Genomic DNA, 7267 nt, shown 5'->3' on the forward strand with positions numbered 1-7267 from the left:
CACTTGGGGTCCTTTCTCTTTGGGGCTTCAGCTACAACACTGACAGGTCACTGGCCATCACATTAGGCAGCAGGACACGTACCAGAAGCAAAGAGGGAGAACACAACGCAATTAGTCAGCAGCAATCAAAGCAGCCAGGTCCATTTCCCCAAAAGGACTTTGGTTTAAATAGCCATTTGCCTATTCTGTATTTAAGATACAAAAGGTAAAGTTTCAACTGATTTGTGTGCCAGAAAGGCTCTCAAGCAGAAGAAGGCTTTTCCATTAGGGCTCTTTATCAGCAAAGATGTGCGACTCTGGAAAGCGCATGTGGCTCACGCAGCTGGGCACCCTTCTACCACGTGGTTCGGTTCCCGGTGTCTCCTAAGGACCAGCAAGACAGTGAGCTGATGCAGCAAGATGACACAGCAAAGACACACAGTGAGGAAACACAACAAACAGGGAGGGGAGGTGGCTCAAGTGACTAGGTACCTCCCACCCACCTGGGAGGTCCCAGGTTCAGTTCCCAGTGCTTCCTGAAAAGTGGGGGGGGGGGGGGGGCGGGGAGGGAGAAGGGGGGAATGAACAGTGAGTACAAAACAATGGGAGGGGGATAAATAAAAATAAAATCTTTTTAAAAAAAGATGTACAACTCAGTGATACTATGGGGATTACATGGAATGGTTAAGGCAAGACAGAAGAAACCTTGAAATACTTCTAAGGGTTCAGATGAAGTTTGACTTCTTGTTAATAGTTTAAAGTAACAAGCTATTTTTTTTTTTAAGATTTATTTATTTATTTCTCTCCCCAGCCCCCACCCAGTTGTCTGTTCTCTGTGTCTATTTGCTGCGTGTTCTTCTTTGTCTGCTTCTGTTGTTGTCAGCAGCACAGGAATCTGTGTTTCTTTTTGTTGCATCACCTTGTTGTGTCAGCTCTCCATGTGTGTGGCCCATTCCTGGGCAGGCTGCACTTTCTTTTGCACTGGGCAGCTCTTCTTACAGGGCGCACTCCTTGTGCATGGGGTTCCCCTATGTGGGGGACACCCCTGCATGGCAGGGCACTCCTTGCGTGCATCAGCACTGCGCATGGGCCAGCTCCACACGGGTCAAGGAGGCCGGGGGTTTGAACCGCGGACCTCCCATGTAGTAGACAGATGCCCTAACCACTGGGCCAAGTCCACTTCCCATAACAAGCTATTGAGCATCCATTTTCTTGTCATGGAAAACGGTCCATCTCCAAGTCATAAAATTGTAGGACATCAGAGACCATCCTTTCTCTCCATCTGGCATCTAAAAAGATCAAGGACAAAAAGGAGATCAGATCTCTTGTTAACTGCAGAAACCCCAAGCAAAAGGGGAAACAGATAAGCTTCCCAAGTCTGAATGTGAGGTATAGCATATTCCAGCAATGGACTACTATGCCACCACTGAGAAAATACCCAAGGTGAATCTTCATGCATTAATTCAATCCACAGATACATTTTGTTTCACAAAAGGTGTTTTCTTTCCTTCTAAATTGCTTCCAATGCCCTGCTACTATAAACACAATGATGATCCTATCTAATGGTTAGGGCCACCAAATAATGTATCGTTCAAACCAAAACAATCTGAGAGTGAACAGATTTATAATTATATACAAGGTATGTAGAACCAACAGGGACCCATGGGTCTGTGCAAGAATTTCCCTGGCTACATACACAGGAGTTAAATTAGTCAAGGTTACAGGCAGATTTGATTTCATTAAATAATTCGAAGTGTGACTCCAGAACAACTGGTTTACCTTCCCACTAGTGCTGCACCTGGGTTCCTACTTACCCACATCTTTGCCAATATCTGTTATTGGCAAAAATTAGGAAGTTGAGTCATCTAATAAGTTATAGTTCATTGTTTTGATTTGCCTTTCCCTAATCACTAGCAGGTTACTGGCTGAACCAATCAGGTTTCCCCTTCAGAAAATTTCCTATTCATAGCCTTTGCCCATTTTTCCAGTCATTTTTTTTTTCTATTTTCTGACTTTCTTGTTGATTTACATGAGTTACTGGACTGTGCTACTATTAAACTGCCTTTTTTTTTTTAGACTTTGTAAATATCTTCTCTGAATTAACTATGTTTATGGCAACTTTTCTGTAGTCAGATCCATTCATCTTTTGCCTTAGAGTTGATTTGGGGGTCTTGCTTAAAATATCCTCCCTTACCCCTAGGTCCAAGATCAACTTCCTTTATAGTTTTACCTTTCACACTTAAGTGTTGGATCTATCTGGAGCCTGCTTTTATATCTGATTTTTATATATTGATTTTTCTCAGTATTGTGAACCAGTTTTCCCCAAACCATCTCTCCCCAGCTCATCCTTTCCCCACTTCTCTGTGGTACCTCATTTTTATCTATCAAGTTTCCATATAGCACGTGGATCTGTTCCTGAGTTCTCTATCCTGTTCTCTTGGTTCCCCCATACTGTGCTGTCAATGTTAATGTTTTAGAGTTAATAGCCAGTTCTTTGGAAGCCTGGATTTCCAATTCTTCAAACAAGTGAGATGTGATGATGTTGAACCTGCATGTCTCATGCCAGCAGTCAGCTAGGGCAGCAGATGCCTCCTTCACACAGAGAGCATGCTCTCCTTTTACACCCAGCCTGATCCCCCCCCATAGGGATGTATTCAGGCATCAAAAACTCCAAATACAGAGATCATAAGAAAACCATGCTAGAGAAAGTATTAACTGACTTACAGGACTCATTTGTTCCATCTGTGCTAATAAAGGTCATTTATTAAATATCTCTTTGCTATCTAACACAATGACAGCCACAGGTACATGGAATAGGGTTAGGGCATAGAAAATGGCAGAGGGGAGCAATGAGGAAGCAGTGGGAGAAGCAACATAATCCTGTATCTGTACGAACATGATAAACGCCAAGAAAAGATTAACAAAACAAGTAGAAAAACATACCACAATGTGAACTGTGGGTTGTAAAAGATCTTATCATTCCACTATAGAAGAGGGCTAGAGTCTTTAGGGAAAGCTTTGGGGCAGGGGTATTTGAGGGAGGTCTACCAAGAGAAGTGGGGTTTACATCAGTAAAAAGAAGAGGATTCAGCTGGAGAAGGGGATTTTGGCAAGAATAAGTCATTTGGGCAAGGTTAGTTAAATGCTGTGTTATACTGAGAACGTTTTAAAGTCCACTTAGGGCTCTTTAGACTAAGAGGGATGTAAATTTGCTCTAGTTCAAATCAATAGTCATATCCATATTTTTTAAGATCTCCCCTGGTACCTTTTTCAGTCCTATTGCCTTTGAATTGACCTACTCCAGAGGGCTCCCTTGTCCTTACTCAGATAAATACTATAAGAGTTAAAAGCCAATTCCACTGACAAGTCAGGCTCAACTCATCAATTGTGATCAACCACAACTCCCAAAAGGTGCAGACTACCACAGCCAGGCGTTATAGGCAGATAGAAATCAAGGGCAATTTAAGAAAACACGACACTGTGCACAGAACATCTTGTTTCATGATATTTCTTTTCTTATAGCAAAAGACCACTATGTGGAGGTTGCTATGTGCCATGAACTGAACTATGTGCTCTAAGGACATTCTCATTTAACAAAGTATATTAACATGCCACTTTAACAAGATAAGTTAACTGGGACTTATGAAAATTCAAGCACTTTGCCTAAGACTACACAGCCTGAAAGTTATAGAGCCATTAATAGATAATCTGGGGAAGCGGATGTGGCTCAAGCGATTGAGCTCCTGCCTACCCCACGGAAAGTGTGTGGTTCAGTTCCCAGTGCCTCCTAAAGAAGACAGCGAGTTGATGCAATAGGCAGGCACAGCAAACTGACATGACGGGATGATGCAACAAGAGACACAAGAAAAAAAACATAGTGAGAGACACAACAAAGTAGGGAATGGAGGTGACTCAAGGGATTCATGCCTCCCTCCCATATCAGAGGTCCCAGGTTCAGTTTCTACTGCCTCCTAAAAAAGAAAAGGAAGACGAACAGACACAGCAAGTGCAAACAATGAGGGGGTGGGAAGGAATAAATAAAATAAATCTTTAAGAAAAAAAAAGATAATCTGCCAGATCAGTGGGTCTTTCTGGCTCTTTACTTTGCAACTAACGACTATCTATTTAATTGACAAGTTCTATTATTGGCTCCTTGTCCACAAGATTTCTTTAATTATGCAAGGGTCAATCAAGACACAATAAAGTCTTCATAGAGTACAACATGATAGATTATCCTAGTAATCTTAAAAGAGGCAAAGGCTAAAGTAAGAACTGACTCAATTTGTGTTTCTGTGTGATAAAGTTGGACTCAGATATGGTCTTTGTCCACAAGCCTCTCCTGTTACTTTTACCGGATCTGTAGTTGGTGCTGGGGTTTAGTGTATACCCAGGGGATCTGAATCTCTGGACTGACCATGTGATAGCCAGGCCCTGAGCCTCAACAGACTTGCAACTCCTACACTCGGGTTTATTGGGCTTACCCCACTCAGCTAACATGGAGGTGAAGAAGGTCAACCACCACACCAGGGAGCCAAGACTGCCTACAACTGAAAGCAGGAGAATTGCATCCAGTATCCATATGGAATCTAAGCCCCTCTTGATATAGATGTGGAGTGGGCACAACCATTCCAAGGTCCACAGGATGGAGGAATAGAGTATGGATTAGAGTGGACTTACTGATATTCTATTCATGAACTATTGTGATTAGTAATCGCAGAAAATGTGGCATTGGTGTGGAGAAAGTGGCCATGATGGCTGCACTGGGGGTAGGGAATGGGAGGAAGAGATGTGATGTGGGGGCATTTTCAGGGGTTGGAGTTGTCCTGGGTTGTGCTGCAGGGACAGTTACCGGACATTGTATGTCCTCCTATGGCCCACTGGGTGGACTGTGGGAGAGTGTGGGCTATGGTATGGACCATTGCCCACGAGGTACAGCAGTGCTCAGAGATGTATTCACCAGTGCAAAGAATGTCTCGTAATGATGGAAGAGATTGTTGTTATGGGGCGAGGAGTGGGGTGAGGAGGGTGGGAAGTATATAGGGCCTCATATTTTTTAAAGCAACATTAAAAAATAAAGACAAAAAAATACTAATAAAATTTAAAAAAAGAACTGACTCAAAAGGAACTTAAATTTCTAAACAAATTAATTTAGAAGGTTAATCCTTTCTTTTATTAGAGAAGTCATGGGCCAATAAATATAGGCACAAGAAAGCTATAATACTGTCTTTTTATTCTGTCATAATAGAGCCTATAGAGGTAAATATAATGTTTCTCTAGGGGACTATCCTAATCATCCTAGGTCTTAAGTTATTTGTTTAATTTCATATATACTGTCTAGCACTGAATCAAAAATAACTGGTCACCTATCTTCCTTTCTGCATAATTCAAATCCATCCAGAAGGTGGGGTAAGAAAGCTGGAAATCCATGTCTGGGAGAGTGTTGTAAAGCAGTGCTGGGTCAGAACCCAAGTAGAGGAGGAGGCAGCTGTGAGGTAAGGAGAGATGGCAGCAGGCCATTAGAATCAGAATGTAAGTGAGGTAATGAAGGCATCCACACAGAGGACAGTGGCAGCAACAGGAGACTGGTTACATATGTAGGGGATTGATCAAATAAGCAGATATATTGAGGATGATAGGAGCCAGTTTTCTAACTGTTATAGAAAAAGGAAAGCTAGGGTGAACCCTATGGTGTTGAATAGGAATTGTAACTGTTGGTGTGAACTCATGGTTTTCAATCTATATAGGTAGTTAAAGAAGTAAATCTAGCTGCAGGGTGTGTGTGTGTGTGTTACATTAGCTTATACACCCACATCCCCTAATTCTGTTCACTGAGAAGACCTAGGAGCAGTGACATTCCAATAGCAATGAGGTCTTCTAGAAACCAATATCTGGGCTCTAAATACAATTTTTCACTAAAGGAAAGTGTATCTGGTTGATTCCAGACCTGGAAAATGGGAAGTACAAGAAATATTTGACATCTTGTTCAGCCAGGAAGTAAGAAAGTGCTCAAAGATGGATGAAGATATTCCAAAAAGACATAGAAGCAAGATTGAAGGGGTAGCCACTAATGAAATCAAGGACAATTTGAGCATAAAAAATAATAATGATTACAATCTTTTGAATAGAAATCTCCATGTCTATATGGATGGATGGATGAATACATATACACATCATAAATAAATGGAAGAGACAGCTCTTCTTTATAATAGAATGTCAATAAAATAGATTTCAAATTATGAATTGGATAACTATCATTTGACAGTCAGTCATAGTTATAATTCAGGCAAGAAACATCAATGAATGCTGAAACTAGTGGATAAAAATTAGATTTAAAATAGTACATGCATAGTCACAAACTATATTCACATAAAATAGGTATTAAGTACAAAGAGAAAAATGGATGACTTCACAGTGGAGAAACCTGGCAGTTAGGCACTTAGTCAAGGGATAGGAGTTAACATCAGTGGAAACAGGTTAAATCAAAATCATGTATCACCTAATAGGATGAACTAAGAAGAACTGAGTACCACTTCTGAAATATTCCTGCGAAAGATCAATAACTTGAATTTAATCATAAAGAAATTAGATAAGCCCAAACTGAAGAACATTCTATAAAATAATTGGCCTGTAATCTTCAAAAGTGGCAAGGTCATTAAAGATAAGGAAAGACTGAGAACTGTTTCAGATTGAAAGTACCTAAAAAGACATGGCCACTAAATGCAACCAATGATCCTGAATGATTCCATTGAAAACTGAATGGGTTCTGCAGAATGGATGGTAGTGACAAACGAGGTTAATTTATTGAGTTTGACGACTGGACTGCAATTAAGTAGCCAAGTGTCCTTGATTTGTAGGAAATACACACTATAATATTTGTGAGTAATGGAGCAGCATGCTTGCTACATATTCTCAAATGGCTTGTGGAGGAAAGATTTGAGAAAAATATCCTGGCAAACCAAGGCAAAATGATCAAAAGCCAGAGAAAGACAGTAGAAAGAAAACCACAGAAAATCCAGTTAACCCAGAATCAGACACACAATAAAGTAAGTTTGTTTAGTTTGGTCAGAGAAATGAAGCAAGGTAAAGAATTTTGGCAACAAACAGAAATTGAATTATTGTGACTCTAGCAATGGAAGAAATTATATCATTGTGGAGACAGCGGCCACAGGAGTTGCCCAGAGCAGCAAGAGGGAAGAAGAGGTGTGATATTGGGGCATTTTTGGGACTTGGAGTTGTCCTGAATGATATTGCAGGGAGAGATACAGGACATTATATATCCTGCCATAAC

Source organism: Dasypus novemcinctus, chromosome 9 (assembly GCF_030445035.2).
Source record: "Dasypus novemcinctus isolate mDasNov1 chromosome 9, mDasNov1.1.hap2, whole genome shotgun sequence".
NCBI lineage: Eukaryota > Metazoa > Chordata > Mammalia > Cingulata > Dasypodidae > Dasypus > Dasypus novemcinctus.